Source organism: Schistocerca cancellata, chromosome 10, assembly GCF_023864275.1.
Source record: "Schistocerca cancellata isolate TAMUIC-IGC-003103 chromosome 10, iqSchCanc2.1, whole genome shotgun sequence".
Classification (NCBI taxonomy): domain Eukaryota; kingdom Metazoa; phylum Arthropoda; class Insecta; order Orthoptera; family Acrididae; genus Schistocerca; species Schistocerca cancellata.
Window position 1 is genome coordinate 119,127,545 of NC_064635.1, and position 18,890 is coordinate 119,146,434.

At 46.6% G+C, this 18,890-nt stretch overlaps 1 non-coding gene across 1 annotated transcript; it reads left to right on the forward strand.

The window, feature by feature from the left end:
* Positions 1–17,954: 17,954 nt before the first annotated feature.
* Positions 17,955–18,027, forward strand: Trnaa-cgc (transfer RNA alanine (anticodon CGC)). The gene has a single exon. It is a non-coding gene; the product is annotated as a tRNA-Ala (tRNA).
* The last annotated feature ends 863 nt before the right edge of the window (positions 18,028–18,890 follow it).

Sequence of the window (18,890 nt, forward strand, 5' to 3'; positions counted from 1 at the left end):
TCTGACCCCAGGAATGTGTCAATAAAGTTTCCCCTTCCTGGGACAATGAATTCACGGTGTTCTTATTTCAATTTCCAGGAGTGTATTAGTCGACAACATCATCTACGGCACAAATCGCAACGTACCGATGCATTACAACAGCGCCTCGATGTGGCGACCACCAACGTTGTTATACACATTCTACCTCCGAAGCATGTTCTGGTACACTCTCTCCATCCCACCTGGCATCTCTTCAATGTCTTGTGCAGCGGGCAGAACTCGTACCAGTAGATCTTCCTCTGCCTCTACGGGTGTCTCTTAAATTAGGCTCTTCATACGACCCCACAAGAAGTAGTCCGTAGGTGTTAAATCCGGCGATCGTGGCGGCCACGCGGTTGGACTTCCGCGGCCTATCCATCTTTCACCATACCGTCTGCTGAGATGTCTCCAGACAGCTAGTGAAAAGTGAGGTGGTGCTCTATCATGCTGAAACCACATTTCCTGACGGACATTCAACGGCACAGCTTCCAAGAAAGGGTCCAGTATGTGTCGTGGGAAGACTAAGTATGCGGGACCCGTGAGGTTGGATGGAAGGAGGTATGATCCAATCACATGACCGTCCAGAATACCTGCCCACACGTTAATTCCAAACCTGTCTTGAAATCCGTGAACATGCGTGGCATGAGGGTTTTCGTACGCCCCGACGTGGCTATTTCGAGCATTCAGAACACAATCCCTTATGAATCTACCTTCATCTGTGAAGAAAAATCGACGTGGAAACAAGGGCGCGTCGATGCAACGGTGCAGGAACCATGTGCAGAAGGCTACGCATTGTGGAAAGTCTGCTGGACCCATGGCGTGTACCCTTTGTAAGTGGTACGGATGTAATTGTTGCTCATGCAGGACGTCCAAGACGGTACTGTGACTAACAGCCATTGCACGCACAATTGTTCGCGAACTCGTTGACGGGCGACCTTCAATGCGGCGCAGTACACCTTCTTCGTCGGCCGGTGTGGCCCTGCGGTTCTAAGCGCTTCATTCTGGAACCACGTGACCGCTACGGTCGCAGGTTCGAATCCTGCCACGGGCATGGATGTGTGTGATGTCCTTAGGTTAGTTAGGTTTAAGTAGTTCTAAGTTCTAGGGGACTGATGACCACAGATGTTAAGTCCCATAGTGCTCAGAGCCATTTTGAACACCTTCTTCAAATACGGGAGTGCGGCGTCGCCGTGGAGCACCACAGTCCTGCCTCCTCACGGTGAAGGTAGCCGTTGTGTAACTTGGGCAAACCGTTTGTGCGATGGAGTGCGACGGTGTGGAAAACGTTCGTGATACAGCCGACTAGCAGCTCTTCCGTTACCTCCGGCTTCCCCATTCTCAAGGAGCATGTCTGTGTATTCCGCACCATGATTCCTCTATCGGTGATGCACAGGTATTGACTCGGTCTCAAAGCAAAACGGACAATAAGTGACATCTGTGGATCGTTTGATGTAGTACGCATCATCGTGTCTACCAAGTTGCATACCAGGACAGGGAACTCTGAGACGTTTCTCTTGCCCTAAGCAGACGTTGACGAGGTACACATCTGAACTGAAACGATACGATTCAGGACATGGGTTCCTATTCAAAATGTTCTGTACTCACTGCCCTCTACATGTCCTAGAAGTTTGTAACGGGAATTTCCGACCACCCTGTGTACTAAATTTAATGGTACATTACGATGAAAGAAAAATACGATCACGTAATGTGTCAATAAGAAGTATATAACAGAAACGAATGCATTCGGTTTATAAATCTTCATTGCCACATAACATGAATTGATCTCTGGTACACGTGAAAAACTAAAAAGTAAAAATTAATATTGACTGTTGTTACCAGATAAGGTAGCTAGTGGATGATTCTTTGATGAAATCTTCACGCGATAGCGGCCAAGTGACAGCGTCGCTTGAAGCGACGTTTCAACAGGTTACAGCTCGTGGTTTTCATGCGAAGTCTGCTTCGTGATGACGCTGCTACTCGACTGACATCCCGAGCTTCTGTGTCCCGCGAGATTCTTATCATAAAGAAAGGAGTATCTCACTATATTCTCTTTTAGTCTTTATACACTACCAACGAACTTTTGGCAGTCTGTACGAAAGTACTCATTAGTTGAGGAAATACAGCAGCCAATCACTTCCTATACAGGTTTATTTGTGCTAAGGCGAGTTTCAGGCTTTCGGCCATCTTCAGTTGGTGTAATTGATTTGTACATTCATCAGCCGTGCGCTTTTGTCAAGTGCAGTTTGAAAGCTGCAGCTGCCGTGTGCAAAATGACAATTTCTTTAGCTACCTCGTTTCCCGAGATGTATATGTGATTTAATTAACAGTTAGCTGCACTTGCTTTTATTCTGCGACTTGCAGCTCCTCCTGCAGCCATTATTTACATATCACACACACATTTTTACTTTGACAACGTAGCGCAGCGTTCCGGTTATGAGGAACATTTTTGTTTCTTTATATCGGAGAATATATTCCAGAGGCAAGTCACAATTTTGCTTCTCATTCAGAAACTGCTTCTGCATTCGCTTGTGTCTGTAGACTTAATATTTCCGGTCTTGAACCTTCATGCATGCCTCTGTATGACTGAATAATAGCTTTTATACATAACTTTAAGAACTGCTTGCGTTGCAGTACCTTTACTTCTCGTGGAAAGTGATAACATTCTGTTATGGGTGCGGCCTGCGTTCTGTTCTGTGCAGTAGTACACATAATGGATGTCATTATCATTACTTGTGTTACTTTTTACGAATACTGCTGAGGTGTCAGCTCAGAGGGGTATTCTGAACACAATTTCGACACAAAGCAGCTCAATAGGCTGTGTAGTGGAAGGGGTAGGCTAGCAATAGAAAAGTGCATCACCATTGACTAGACACTCATTTATTGAACACATAAGTCAGGTATTACCCACAAGGAACAATCAGTACAAATTACAAATAATATTCTTTTCCTTTAAGTCACTCAAACATTTAAACAGGCAAATAGCAATCATTTAACTGAAAGCCTTTTAAGAAAGCAAAACTAGAAAATTTGAATGATGAGTTAAAATCATATTTAAATAGGCTCTGACCGAGCACATATTTTAAAACGAAATACTTCCTTTAAGGAACCAGCGATCAGTATTACATAATCCTCAACAACCTTTCTACATCCAAAACATTTAAGATTAAACAGTAATATATAACGTCAGAGAGATGCAGTCCCAAGTTTTAAGCAGCACGTTTCAGATGGACTGCACTGCAACAGTACAATGTAAGTCCTTCAGAGGATCTCCCCACACAGGAAGTTATTGCCGCAATCGACAAAATATCAACATCATTCCATGTACAGACCTAAAACAAACTAAAAGCTCTCTTAAGTTTGGTACAGTTAATTCCCTTTCAACATAACATACATTACAAGTCTAGCCCTAGGGCGGCACCGACACCCCGCAATTTAGCACGCGAAAAACTACAGCGATGCACTCATCATGTATCCTTACACAATCCAAGAACAGAGAGTCGGCTCCCCAATAGCGGAACATTTAACCACGCGCAGCGTGCGGATTTGCGGGAAGCTGATCTCGCCCTTAACCTCAACACCAGTTCAAATACTAGTCAGCCTACAATCTTGAACCACCATACACATTCCTTCAGTTACTGCACAGAAAGCCAATGTGATAGGCAAACAGACCAGCATATGATAAAAGCTTAAGCAATTTCCTTACTAGACAACCCTTATGAATAGTAGCCGTATTTTTTTTAACGTGAGCACACCCACAATCAAAAAACAAACAACGCCAATCCTAAGGACAGTAGCACATAAGCAAGTAGCAATGGTAACTTCTGCTTAGATTGGCTACAAATCAGCGCGTGATTTAACACACCAGAGAACAGTCTTCACAACATAACCATCAATACAATAGCAAATTACTCACACGTGTACTCCGCCACGAATTTCGATTCGCAAAGCCATAGACAAAACTTGGAGAACGTATCACTTAGACCAACATAATGGTGCTCCCTCAGTTACCCCCAATAACTAACTCCCTTAGTTGCACAGCAAAGAACCAGACCTAATGAAACCACCACAGTTTTTGCCTCTAAATTGTCACAGTACAAGTGAGACTAAATTACAAATGTAATTTTACATCAGTTCCCGTATAGTCAATTCAAGCGCCTGATTTTCACCCGTTTATAACGGCAGGCAGCAACATCGTACGGAAAAGAGCGTAGACACAAGCTCTTACCAATTCTCTTCTCCGAAAGCAGCCACGGCAACTCTCGGGAACCACTGGGACATCCAATGCAAAATCGTTACTCCTTCACACGGCGCCTTCCGTTCAGAGCCAACTTGTATATCTCCATGCGATAGGTCCGGTCCCACACTCGCTGCGTCAACCCGACTACCGTCTTCCAACACGTCCCGGAGCACACCCCCCACAGGACCTCGCCTCGTTACTCCTCGCGTAGGCCCCAGAGGGCGCTGCTTACCGCCCTGACCGTGGCAGTAAAGATAAACCACCAGTGGCACTATCGATATGAGCCGCCACGGCTCAGCTGCTACGATTTTCGAGTTGTGCTTCATTATTCATAGCAATATTCCTCACCAAATGTAATGTAATATTAATTATTAGTGTACTCAGTTCTTCAAACACTTGCATAGATGATGTTGAAGGTCCTATATCTTTACACCACGCCTAGGTGCAACGACCTTTTGGTATGTATTTGTGGAAGTATCCCAGAACATTGTGCAACATTAAGGAACGGAGTCAGAAAATTCGCTGACACAGCCATTTTTTTTCGGTGTTATGGTTCAAATGACTCAGAGCATTATGGGAATTCTGAGGTCATCAGTCCCCTAGAACTTAGAACTACTTAAACCTAACTAACCTAAGGACATCACTCACATCCATGCCCGAGGCAGGATTCGAACCTGCGACCGCAGAGGTCGCGCGGTTCCACTGTATAGCCTAGAACCGCTCGGCCACCCCGGCCGGCGTTACGTTGTTAAGTCAGTGCCAGCACGCAAGTCGGGAACGACAAGGAAGAGAGGGCTTTGAGATGTCAGCCAATCGTACGCTGACCGACCTCCCTTCCAGGACGACAATGCGGCAGCAGCGGCCCCTAGGTGAAGAGGATATAAGCGCCGCGCCCGACTGGTGGCGCCCACTTGGCTAGCAGTGTCAACGTTAGCCACTTCGATAGCACTTCAGGACAGACTTTTGTCAGATAGAGATCAGCAGTCATTGCAAAGACCGATTATTTCATACGTCGCCCTTTCCATGCGACACATCCGTGTAATTTCCACAGGTAAGTATCTGTAATTGTGTTTTTCTAATAAAACTCATTAATACGAGTTGTTTGTTTGTTTGTTTAGCGAACCGAGTATGCAGTTTTCCTAGACACAACATATGTGAAAATCTATAGTACTAGGTTATTTAGAAGTACTTGTGATGTTTCAGAAGAGGACTTTTGAGTCGCTGCTGTTGCTTCGCAGCACCGGCCGCGGTGCCGGAGCGGTTCTAGGCGCCTCAGCCCGGAACCGCGCGACAGGTTCAAATGCCGCCTCGGGCATGGATGTGTGTGATGTCCTTAGGTTAGTTAGGTTTAAGTAGTTCGGAGTTCTAGGATTTGTCGACCTGGAAAAAGCGTTCGACAATATAAAATGGTGCAAGCTGTTCGAGATCCTGAAAAAAGTAGGGGTAAGCTATAGGGAGAGACGTGTCATATACAATATGTACAACAACCAAGAGGGAATAATAAGAGTGGACGATCAAGAACGAAGTGCTCGTATTAAGAAGGGTGTAAGACAAAGCTGTAGCCTTTCGCCCCTACTCTTCAATCGGTACATCGAGAAAGCAATGATGGAAATAAAAGAAAGGTTCAGGATTGGAATTAAAATACAAGGTGAAAGGATATCAATGATACGATTCGCTGATGACATTGCTATCCTGAGTGAAAGTGAAGAAGAATTAAATGACCTGCTGAACGGAATGAACAGTCTAATGAGTACACAGTATGGTTTGAGAGTGAATCGGAGAAAGACGAAGGTAATGAGAAGTAGTAGAAATGAGAACAGCGAGAAACTTAACATCAGGATTGATGGTCACGAAGTCAATGAATTCTGCTACCTAGGCAGTAAAATAACCAGTGACGGACGGAGCAAGGAGGACATCAAAAGCAGACTCGCTATGGCAAAAAAGGCATTTCTGGCAAGAGAAGTCTACTAATTTCAAATACCGGCCTTAATTTGAGGAAGAAATTTCTGAGGATGTACGTCTGGAGTACAGCATTGCATGGTAGTGAAACATGGACTGTGGGAAAACCGGAACAGAAGAGAATCGAAGCATTTGAGATGTGGTGTTATAGACGAATGTTGAAAATTAGTTGGACTGATAAGGTAAGGAATGAGGAAGTTCAACGCAGAATCGGAGAGGAATATGTGGTAAACACTGACAAGGAGAAGGGACAGGATGATAGGACATCTGCCAAGACATGAGGGAATGACTTCCATGGTACTAGAGGGAGCTGTAGAGGGCAAAAACTGTAGAGGAAGACAGAGATTGGAATACGTCAAGCAAATAATTGAGGACGTAGGTTGCAAGTGCTACTCTGAGATGAAGAGGTTAGCACAGGAAAGGAATTCGTGGCGGGCCGCATCAAACCAGTCAGTAGACTGATGACAAGAAAAAAAGGACTGATGACCTCAGATGTTAAGTCCCATAGTGCTCAGAGCCATTTGAACCGTTTTGTTGCTTCCCAGGAAGCTGTAGCAACAGCGGGCCGCTTTCTAAGTTCAGTGGGTTGCCTATCTGTAGGCGCCAACTAATTCGATACGACAATACGGAGCGGATAACTTGTCTACATGTTCTGGTACTCTTGCACGGCTTATATTACGACTCAAAACATGGTGACATATTCTCTGATCACTGATATGCGTGATTTTTCTGTTTATCTTTAATGGAAATTCTCGGGTTGGGAAAGCACGAGGGCTTTTCGGACAGTAAGGTCCGATCGGTCGCGAAATGGAAACCACAGTGAAAATCAGATGAAGCTTTGCACAAATGTGTTGGACAGGGTCTCTTGTATGCCCGCTGATTGCGTCACGTCTGTCTTTTCAGCTCTGAGCACACAGTGAGCACATGAATACCCCTAGAACAATAATGTCTATTTGTGAGAGATTTCGCCTGGTTTTATGCAGGCCGCACAACGTAAATGTCATGCATTTCCTTCTTGTTGCACAATTCTCCCCGCAGACTGTACAGGCATTGAGCGAAGTGTTTTCGACGCGAAGTGTTTGATTACACACCATACAGCCCGGATTTGGCCATCTCTGATTTTCATCTCTGCACACGTAAACCGCTGGCCGTGAAGACAAAATTCTGTCATAGACAATCTGTGGATCATTGTAGAGAACAGGGGTAAAGCACAGGGGGCTGCTTTCTATGACGACAATATTAGGACATTGATACAACACTACGACAAATATGTTAAGTCGGAGCATCGACTATGTACAGAAGTAGCTGGAAAGTGTAGCATATTTGATTTTCATACTGGTTTCCATCTCCCGACCGATCGGACGCTACATAAGAGAACGGCAATCGCTTACCTATAGCGCACTCGTGCGTGGCGCACAAAAGACGTAATAGAGAACAGTTAACACTAGCTTTCGAGCTCTTGCTCTTCTTCTAGTAAGAGTTGTAAGTAGGCTGTTTAGGTTCTTATATTGGTAACGCCACCGCCACGTAGCGCTTTGTATGAAAATCGCTGGCTGTGCTGTGTGCAGTCTGTGGCTGAGTGGCATTGTTGGAATTTGCAAATTGTAGTGTTGGGCAGTTGGCTGTTAACAGCGCGTAGCGTTGCGCAGTTGTAGGTGAGCCGCCAGCAGTGGTGGATGTTGGGAGAGAGATAGCGGAGTTTTGAGAGCGGACGATCTGGACGTGTGTGCGTCAGAAAAAGGAAATTTGTTTTATTGGATGTCACAAAATTATATATATATAATGACTTTGGAACATTATTAAGGTAAATACATTGTTTGTTCTCTATCAAAATCTTTCATTTGCTAACTATGCCTATCATTAGTTAGTGACTTCAGTACTTAGAATCTTTTATTTAGCTGGCAGTATTGGCGCTCGCTGTATTGCAGTAGTTTGAGTAACGAAGATTTTTGTGAGGTAAGTGATTCATGAAAGGTACAGGTTATTGCTAGTCAGGGCCATTCTTTTGTTGGGATTATTGAAAGTCAGATTGCTTTGCGCTAAAAAATATTGTGTCCGTCTAAGCACAGTCATTTATAATTTTTCGAAGGGGACGTTTCAGAGTACATACATTCACTCCGCGAGCGTGTACCTTTCGGTGTCTGTGTGGTTGCATCTGGGAATGAGTGTATTAATTCTAGACAAACACCAAGAGCAGGAGAGCTAGTGTTAACTGTTTTCTCCTACGTGTTTCTGTGCGCCACGCACCAGTCCTCTATAGGTAAACGGTTGCCATTCCCTCATTTTACTAATTTTTCTTTATATCCTGTAGTTTTCGCACAGTCGTCTTCTTAAGCGCTGGAGGCACTTATAAGTTTACCCTGTCTGAAGTCTTCATTGCACGTTCTCACCAGTATGCACACCCTAGGATTTTGAAAAACCCATTTGGAGCATTTCTTACCCTTCATGTTCAATTGTCGTTGACGATGGTACATCGTAAATCTGTGAACATGTTTTTTTCCGATGTTTAGTAATGGGTCAGATACAGAAAACCAGTTGATTTTTTTTTAATATGTGATTTAGCATTTCTTCAGTGAAACTTTATAGGTTTGATTTATTATGCTTTCAAAAATGGTTCAAATGGCTCTGAGCACTATGGGACTTATCATCTGAGGTCATCAGTCCCCTAGAACTTAGGTTTAAGTAGTTCTAAGTTCTAGGGGACTGATAACCTAAGGACATCACACACATCCATGCCCGAGGCAGGATTCGAACCTGCGGCCGTAGCGGTCACGCGGTTCCAGACTGAAGCGCCTAGAACCGCACGGCCACACCGGCCGGCTATTATGCTTTCATCATCAGCTAAAGGAACTCATGGAACAGTCCACAAGAGTACTGCCGGTGCATAATGTGCAACGAGCATAATGTTCCGGCGATCACACGTGTCTTTTTTGTCAGGTGCGCTTACGAACCGAGTACCTGAGGGCCCGTGACCGACTTGCACTTACCAGCCAGTACATTATGACCACATGCCTAATAACCGGTACAACCACCTCTGGCACGGATAACAGCGGCGACGCGTCGTGGCGTGGCAGTAGTGAGCCCTTGGTAGGTCGTTGGAGAGAGTTGGCATCACATCTGCGTATTACCTAATTCCCGGCAATTGCAGGGAGATGACCGACGAGCTCTGACGTCGCGTTCAGTTACATCCCAGATGTGTTCGATCGGGTTCACATCTGGCGTGTAGGGCGGCCAGCACATCAATTCGATCTCGCCACTGTGATTTTCGAACCACTCCATCACATTCCTGGCCTTGTGACATGGTGCATTATCTTGCTGAAAAGTGATACTGCCATCGGGAAACATGAAAGGGTGTATGTGGTCTGTAACCAGTGTACACTTCTTGGCTGTCATAGTGCCTTGACCCATGGATGCTCACGTGAATGATCCCAGAAGTATAATGGAGCCGCCACCAGCTTGTCTCCGTCCCACATTGCAGGTGTAAAGGAGGTGCTCCCCTGGAAGACGACGAATTCGCGCCCTCCCATCCGCGTGATGAGGAAGGTCTCGCAATCATCAGACCTTTCAGCGCTCTACCACTGCGCGAACGTCCAGAGCCGATAGTCACGCGCCCATCTCAGTCGTAGTTGCCGATGTCGTAGTGTCAACATCGTTAGGTTCAAATGGCTCTGAGCACTATGGGACTTAACACCTGAGATTATCAGTCCCCTAGAACTTAGAACTACTTAAACCTAACTAACCTAAAGACATCACACACATCCATTCTCGAGGCAGGATTCGAACCTGCGACCATAGCAGTCGCGCGGTTCCGGACTGAAACGCCTAGAACCGCTCGGCCACCGCGGCCGGCCAACATCGTTAGGAGTGTTCGGTGGTCTGTGTGTTCACAGTGTCTGTGTAAAACAACAAGCTGTACGTCACCTTCCTACGGACGCTGCTGAAGAAATAAGAAGGGAAACTGGTCGGGTCCTTCTGAAAGCTCCTCCTCAACGCAGTAATGTAACCGCTGAAGAAAGGGCTGCACTACGGGACCTTCGAGAAGATCCGGAAATAGTGGTGCTGAAGGCTGATAAAGGTAACTCTACCGTTTGTTGCCTCGTGGGTTGTATTTGCAGAAGATGTATAGTCTACTTAGTGATACTATGTATCGGAGAATTGATCAAGATCCAACAGCACGTGTGCAACGGAAGACGTGTGTACTTTTGAACTCTTCCTCGCTAGCTCCAGAGACTATCAAATGATTAAGACCACATGGCAGCGTACCACCGAGAGTGTATGGTCTTCCTAAAGTGTATAAAGAAGGTCTGGCTTTACGGCCTATAGTGAGTAGTATTGACGCACCGACATATGATTTAGCCAACCATCTAGCTTCTTTGTTGAGACCATTTGTTGGCAAATGCTCACACCATATACGGAACTCTGCTGATTTTATTAACAGACTGGGGGCTCTCCACTTAAGTAGTTCGGATCTTCTGGTGAGTTTCGATGTAGTTTCCCTTTTCACAAAAGTACCTCTTGCGGATTCCTTGATTCTAATTGGTCAATAGTTTGAATCGGACATTACTGCTTTGTTCCGACATACTCTTTCCTCAACTTATTTTATGTTTAACCAGGAATATTTTGAACAGTCTGACGGTGTCGCCATGTGCAGCCCTCTGTCTCCTCTGGTGGCTAACTTTTTTATGGAGGATTTTGAGGAGAGAGCACTTGAATCAGCGGTCTGTAAACCAACTGTTTTCTGGAGATACGTCGATGACACTTTCATAGTGTGGCCCCACGGAGAAGAAAAGTTAATGGAGTTTTTTCATCATCTTAACTCCATCCATGAGAATATTAGATTTACTATGGAACTAGAGAAAGATGTTTTGGTTAAACGGAAGAGTGACGACACTGTGGGACATTCTGTCTATCGCAAGCCCACCCACACTGATTTGTATTTACATTCTTCAAGTTGCCATCACCCATCCCAGACCATGAGTGTACTTAAAACACTTGTACACAGGGCACACACAGTGCCGGATGCAGAGAATTTGCCTAAGGAACTGGCACATTTGAGGACGGTGTTCAGAGACAATGGGTACTCGATCCGGCAAATAAACAGGGCCTTCTCAACTAGAGCCAGGAACCGGGAAGTGGATAAAGAGGAGAACGCGCCAGCCAAGTCCCTAGCTTTTCTTCCCTTTGTCGGAAATGTCTCCTTCAAGATAGCAAGGACTCTTAATCGTTTTAATGTGAAAGTGGTTTTTCGTCCGCCTTCTAAGATTTCGGATTTGCTGGGATCGGTGAAGGATGATTTGTTACTGCGGAAGGCGGGAATTTACAAAATACCGTGTCAGTGTGGTATGGCCTATATTGGACAGACAACGCGTACAATGGAAGAGCGTTGTGCGGAACATCAACGTTGCACTCGCCTACTGCAACCCAGTAAGTCTGCAGTTGCGGAACATTGTATTTCTAACGGACATTCAATGGAGTACGACAAATCTTCGATTTTGGCCACTGCAAAAACTTTTTGGGACTCCATTATCAAAGAATCAGTTGAAACACGCATTGCGGGAAATCTAATGAACCGTGACAGTGGTTACCAATTGAATAACGCATGGAATCCCGTCATCTCCGAAATTTGCTCGAGACGAAGACGCCAGAAGACTTCGATAGCTGCAGCCAGCGAGAATACCGACGGCAGCTGGTTACTGCAGTTCCACCAGCGAGGGCGCTGCCGCTGGTCGGTGGGGCCCTTCTGTCTCCGCAATTGCACGCATGCGCGGCAGTACTATCAGCGCACTGTATAAGCTGGAGCGGAGAACGTCTTCGTCAGTCCTAGATCGGCTCACCTGAAGATGGCTGGCAGTTGTCCAGCCGAAATATCGTGCAATGAAGTTAACGACGACCGGCTGCAAACCCGAAATCTTTTTGACCAGTGTCTGTGTACTCAGCCTAGCGCTAAAGTCTGACGTTAGCTCCGCCACAGTTCGCCGCCTGTCCAGTTTTCCCAGTCTCCCCAGCCCACGACGTTCGACATCTACAATGAGGGATGGCCACCCAGGCCCACGAAGTCTGCACGTTGTTTCGCTACGTGTTGAAGACACTCCCCACAGCACTCCTCAAACACCCGACAAGTCGTGCAGTCCGCCGCTCGTGGTCTCGCGGTAGCGTTCTCGCTTCCCGAGCACGGGGTCCCGGGTTCGATTCCCGGCGGGGTCAGGGATTTTCACCTGCCTCGAGATGACTGGGCGTTTGTGTTGTCCTCATCATTTCATCATCATCCAGGAAAGAGGCGAAATTGGACTGAGCAAAGACTGGGTAATTGTACGGGCGCTGATAACCACGCAGTTGAGCGCCACACAAACCAAACATCATCATCAAGTCGTGCAGTTTCCGAAATGCTCGTGCTGAGCCTCCGGGCCATCACACTCTGCCCTCAGTGAAAGATAGGTCGCGCAAATTCCCAATTCTACACACGAACAGCACGCTATGTGATACTACATACTCAGTGCGTATGACTAGCAGTCATTCCTCGCCATGTTCCAGATTCGATTCCCGACTGGGTCGGGTTTTTCTCCGCTCAGGGACTGGGTCTTGTCTTCATCATCATTTCAACCCCACCCGGCGCGCAGGTCGCCCAATGTGGCGTTGAATGTACACTAATGGCCATTGCTACACCACGAAGATGACGTGCTACAGACACGAAATGTAACCGACAGGAAGAAGATGCTGTGATATGCAAATGATTAGCTTTTCAGAGCATTCACACAACGTTGGCGCCGGTGGCGACACCTTCAGCGTGCTGCCATGAGGAAAGTTTCCAACCGATTTCTCATACACCCTCCCCCAGCAGTTGATCGGCGTTGCCTGGAGAAACGTTGTTGTGATGCCTCGTGTAAGGAGGAGAAATGCGTACCATCACGTTTCCGACTTTGATAAAGGTCGGATTGTAGCCTATCACGATTGCGGTTTATCGTATCGCGACATTGCTGCTCGCGTTGGTCGTGATCCAGTGACTGTTAGCAGAATATGGAATTGGTTGGTTCAGGATGGTAATACGGAACGCCGTGCTGGATCCCAACGGCCTTGTATCACTAGCAGTCGAGATGACAGGCATTTCATCCGCATGGTTGCAACGGATCGTGCAGCCACGTCTCGATCCCTGAGTCAACAGATGGAGTCGTCTGCAAAACAACAACCATCTGCACGAACAGTTTGACGACGTTTGCAGCAGCATGGACTATCAGCTCGGAGACCGTGGCTGCGGTTACCTTTGGCGCTGCATCACAGACAGGAGCGCCTGCAATGGCGTAATAAACGACGAACCTGGGTGCACTAATGGCAAAACGTCATTTTTTCGGATGAATCTAGGTTCTGTTCACAGCATCATGATGGTCGCATCCGTGTTTGGCGACATCGCGGTGAACATACATTGGAAGCGTGTATTCGTCATCGCCATACTGGCGTATCACCCGGTGTGATGGTATTGGTTGCCATTGGTTACACGTCTCCGTCACCTCTTGTTCGCATTGACGGCACTTTGAACAGTGGACGTTACATTTCAGATGTGTTACGACCCGTGGCTCTACCTTTCTTTCGATCCCTGCGAAAGCCTACATTTCAGCAGAATAATGCACGACCGCATGTTGCAGGTCCAGTACGGGCCTTTCTGGATACAGAAAATGTTCGATTGCTGCCCTGGCCAGCACATTCTCCAGATCTCTCACCAACTGAAGACGTCTGGTCAATGGTGGCCGAACAACTGGTTCGTCACAATACGCCAGTCACTACTCTTGATGATCTATCGTGTTGAAGCTGCGTGGGCAGCTGTAACTGTACAGGCCATCCAAGCTCTGTTTGAGTCAATGCCCAGGTGCATCAAGGCCGTTATTACGGCCAGAGGTGGTTATTCTGGGTACTGATTTCTCAGGATCTATGCACCCAAATTGCGTGAAAATGTAATCACATGTGAGTTCTAGTATAATATATTTGTCCAATGAATACCCGTTTATCATCTGCATTTCTTCTTGGTGTAGCAATTTTAATGGCCGGTAGTGTAATAAGACCTGCACCAAGGCGGCCAGACCTGCCCCGTAACGGGCCTCCCGGCCAGTGACGCCAAACGCTCATTTTCCATTCCTCGCCAGGTGACGCTGCTATCACCGGTACTGGTTAATATCTATAGTATGTCGCTGGTCATAATGTTCTGACTGATCAGTGTATATCTCTTCAGCGGAAGGCGTTTCCTCCGCGATCCGCCCCTGAGGGCGCGTGTCGCCAGTCGGGAATACGCTTGCGCCAGCTTCTGTGACAGCTTCGATGTAGGTGCTCTGTCCGTCCCAGTCGCCACATCGTTGCGTTTGCTAACCGTCTTTTTAATTAGAGACAGTGCTGGTTCCCAAACCGTACTGAGGTTATTGCCGCAGTCCTGATTGATGAAATAATCGCTGGTTGGCACAATGTTTGCCCTTTGGATATTTTGGAACGGCAGTACACCCGTGGACTGTTCTATCTACAGATATGCGGGACGAAACTGAAGAGTTACATCTGGAAGAATTGTTGCTGCATTATCAGTGTAACATAGGAAGTCATTTAGGGGCACGAGGAAGAGTAGTGTACCCATTATCGAACCCTGTGGAACACCTTGCTATATCTGGCTTGCTATATCTGGCTATATTCAAAGAGGTGTACGAGGCCGCACAGCACGCATTGTGTGTACAGAACGCTGCCTTCAGTCGTGGGCCGAGGCGCCCTCAGTGGGCAGTGTACTGCAGGAGGAGCCGACGCCACCTGGCACGGCGTGGGTGTGCGAGGGCGGCCCCTGGCTGGGGTGAGCGCCGCTATCTCGCGAGGCGACGACGTGGCCGGGGCGCGGCGCGGGCGCGTCGTTCCGGTTTACGGCCGGCCTGCAGCCCTTCCCCGGCTATCGCTTTCAATCGACTCGACCCAGAGGGAAGCTAAAGCGCGGCCGTAGTGCGAGCCGATTCCGCCAAGTGATTTCCAAAGGCCTCTGCTCCGGAGTTGTGCTGCCAACATTCAACACCTGCTGAGCTGACGCCTCACCACTCGTGGTCGAATAGCAAGAAGGCGAACTGTCAGTTAGTGTATCGTAAAAACAGTTACTTTTCACTGTAGTGTCGGACCAAGTCCATCGCTAACTGTTCCTGTATGAAAGAGACACCATTTCCGTGACAGACACAGTCAATTACTTTCGGGATTGTCGTAAACTCAGTCCGCAACATAGTAGGATGGCGATTATCACTGAAACAAACCGGTTTTCGGTTATATCGTTTTTTTTCTACTCAATTTATCCTGACTGCTAAAACCGCTCTAAATAACCGGTTTCTCCATCTTTCGCTGCTTTTCTCGAAAAGTGACAAGTCGTTGAATACTACGAAAAATCGACAGTATTCTCCTATCGAATTATTTGAAAGCAGTCTTAATCGTAGCCTATGTTAACTTATGACAGGTTTCGGCCTATTAATTACGGGCCATCATCAGAACCGTCATCCGGATGGTGCAAACTCTGGTGATGGCACGTAGTTAATAGGCTGTGACAGGTCAGAAGTTGCGACCAGGACTGCTTTTAAATAATTTTATCACAATAAGACCGCTGTTCTCCGACAATATTTTATATAATTATGAACTCTCCTCATGATTCTAATTTTTTGAAACTCTCCCTAAAAATCGTTTTATATTCGGGGCTCGTACCACTATTGGATGACATCTGATGTTGAAAAACTCTATTTTTTGCGTTAATTTGTCCGGTTTCAAGAGCTGCAAGCAGATAATGGCATGTTAAGTAGACATAGGCAGTAGATCAGGTACTTTATGTTTTTAGTGTATTCTGTGAATGAATTGTTAAGTTTTTAATTTATCACTGTTACTATAACTCCTTTACTCTTTCATTATTTCATATAAATGGCGAACAAATCTGTAATCGTTGAAAGTAAATGAAACATTCTACTTCTCTGCCACGTCACTTCGTAAAATCATTTCCTTGCCATGTTTGCTGCCATTATGCTATACAACGGATGCCCGGCGGCAACTGAGAGTAGTTACCATACTGCCCGGGGGGGGGGGGGGTGGCGGCGGCAACTCTTGCTCACTGCACATACACGCGTACGTAGCCCGACACACGGCTAAGAGGGACGTCATTATCTCAGCAATTTTGTACCAGCTCTTATGCAATGTGTTTGTTACTCGTTTCTGGCAGCATTGTTGTTAACATAGCATCGATCGCTTTTCCCACTTTCTATAATAAGGCAGTATTTCAAAGCAATGCAAACTACGGATAAAAATTATTCCATTTTTAGAAACGATTCATTTAAAAACGAACGATTGTAGCAATGTTGCTATGGCTAATTGATATTTCGTTTTTTTTTCTGGGTTGTTAGTAAGAAATGAGAAACACCTTTTATAACAGAGACCAAACAAATATCGAAAAATACCAATTATTCAGAACTAACATACCAGTTTAACCGGTTGTTTTTTGCCATCCCTAATCCACAGTGTATCTCTTTGTTTTAAAGGAGGAGGAGATTACTGTTTAACGTCCCGTCGACAACGAGGTCATTAGAGACGGAGCACAAGCTCTGATTATTGAAGGATGGGGAAGGAAATCGGCCGTGCCCTTTCTAAGGAGCCATCCCGGCATGTGCCTGAAGCGATTTAGGGAAATCACGGAAAACCTAAATCAGGATGGCCGGACGCGGGATTGAACCGTCGTCCTCCCGAATGCGAGTTTTGTTTTAAATGTCATGTAAATTATCAGGGAAACGTGTATCTGACTTTTGATAATTTACCGCAAATTACGCAAACATCTCGTGTGAGGCAAGCAAGTTCACATCGCTAGCAGTGGCGCCCTCCAGCACGACACTGCCACAGCCCGCACAGACCATACGCTGGTCGGCCGCGCGCAAGCCCTCCGCTGTTCATTTTTGGAACACAACCTACGACCAGCTTAGAGACAGAAGTGGTGACACTTTCTGCAGGACCTGACCATTATTTTGCAGGACAATGCTCAAGCACGTACAGTGCATGCTGTTACTGATTTGTTCGACTGATGGAGCTGCTAAGTGCTACACCACCTACTGCACTCCGCTGACTTAAGCCCTCGTGAGATGAACACGATTTCTAAGCCGAAAGAAACACTTCACAGCATTTGCTTCAGAACTGCTACAAATTCGTCGGGCAGTAGACCGCGCTGCTCCAACTGTCAACACAACTGGCACTGCTAAGAGTATCCTACGGCTTCCACATCGCTGGCAACGGGCTATACACAATGCTGGTGACTACTTTGAAGGTCAGTAAAACTTTGAAACACGTATCTATTTTGTACGATCTGTAAATAAATAGTCGCCACTATTGAAGTTCCAACCCTCATAGTATTACGGTCTTTCCATGCGTCGCTTTATGGAAATTCAGGACGTGAACGGTTCGTATGTTAATATAACAAGCAACATAGTTGAATATTTTATAGCATAAGACCAACATTTACGATAAATCTTAGGTCAAATACTTCCCTAAAACTTTCAGGCGTAAGTGAACCAAATCAGAAAGTTAGTGAGACCCATTCTTGAATACTGCCCAAGTATGTTGGATCTCCACCAAGGCAGCTTAAAGGAAGACACGTAAGCAATTCAGAGGCGGCTGCTAGATTTGTTACTGGTAGATTCGATTAGCACCCGACTGTTACGGAGATGCTTCGTGAAGTCAAATGGGGAAGTGACGTTCTTTTCGATAACCAAGACCGAGCGAGGTGGCGCAGTGGTTAGCACACTGGACTCGCATTCGGGAGGACGACGGTTCAATCCCGTCTCCCGCCATCCTGATTTAGGTTTTCCGTGATTTCCCTAAATCGCTTCAGGCAAATGCCGGGATGGCTCCTTTAAAAGGGCACGGCCGATTTCCTTCCCCATCCTTCCCTCACCCCGAGCTTGCGCTCCGTCTCTAATGACCTCGTTGTCGACGGGACGTTAAACACTAATCTCCTCCTCCATCTCCTCCTCCTCGATAAACAATACTGAGGAATCAGAATGAGATTTTCACTCTGCAGCGGAGTGTGCGCTGATATGAAACTTCCTGGCAGATTAAAACTGTGTGCCCGACCGAGACTCGAACTCGGGACCTTTGCCTTTCGCGGGCAAGTGCTCTACCAACTGAGCTACCGAAGCACGACTCACGCCCGGTACTCACAGCCTTACTTCTGCCAGTACCTCGTCTCCTACCTTCCAAACTTTACAGAAGCTCTCCTGCGAAACGTGCAGAACTAGCACTCCTGAAAGAAAGGATATTGCGGAGACATGGCTTAGCCACAGCCTGGGGGATGTTTCCAGAATGAGATTTTCACTCTGCAGCGGAGTGTGCGCTGATATGAAACTTCCTGGCAGATTAAAACTGTGTGCCCGACCGAGACTCGAACTCGGGACCTTTGCCTTTCGCGGGCAAGTGCTCTACCAACTGAGCTACCGAAGCACGACTCACGCCCGGTACTCACAGCTTTACTTCTGCCAGTTTCTGCAAGTTTCGCAGGAGAGCTTCTGTAAAGTTTGGAAGGTAGGAGACGAGGTACTGGCAGAAGTAAAGCTGTGAGTACCGGGCGTGAGTCGTGCTTCGGTAGCTCAGTTGGTAGAGCACTTGCCCGCGAAAGGCAAAGGTCCCGAGTTCGAGTCTCGGTCGGGCACACAGT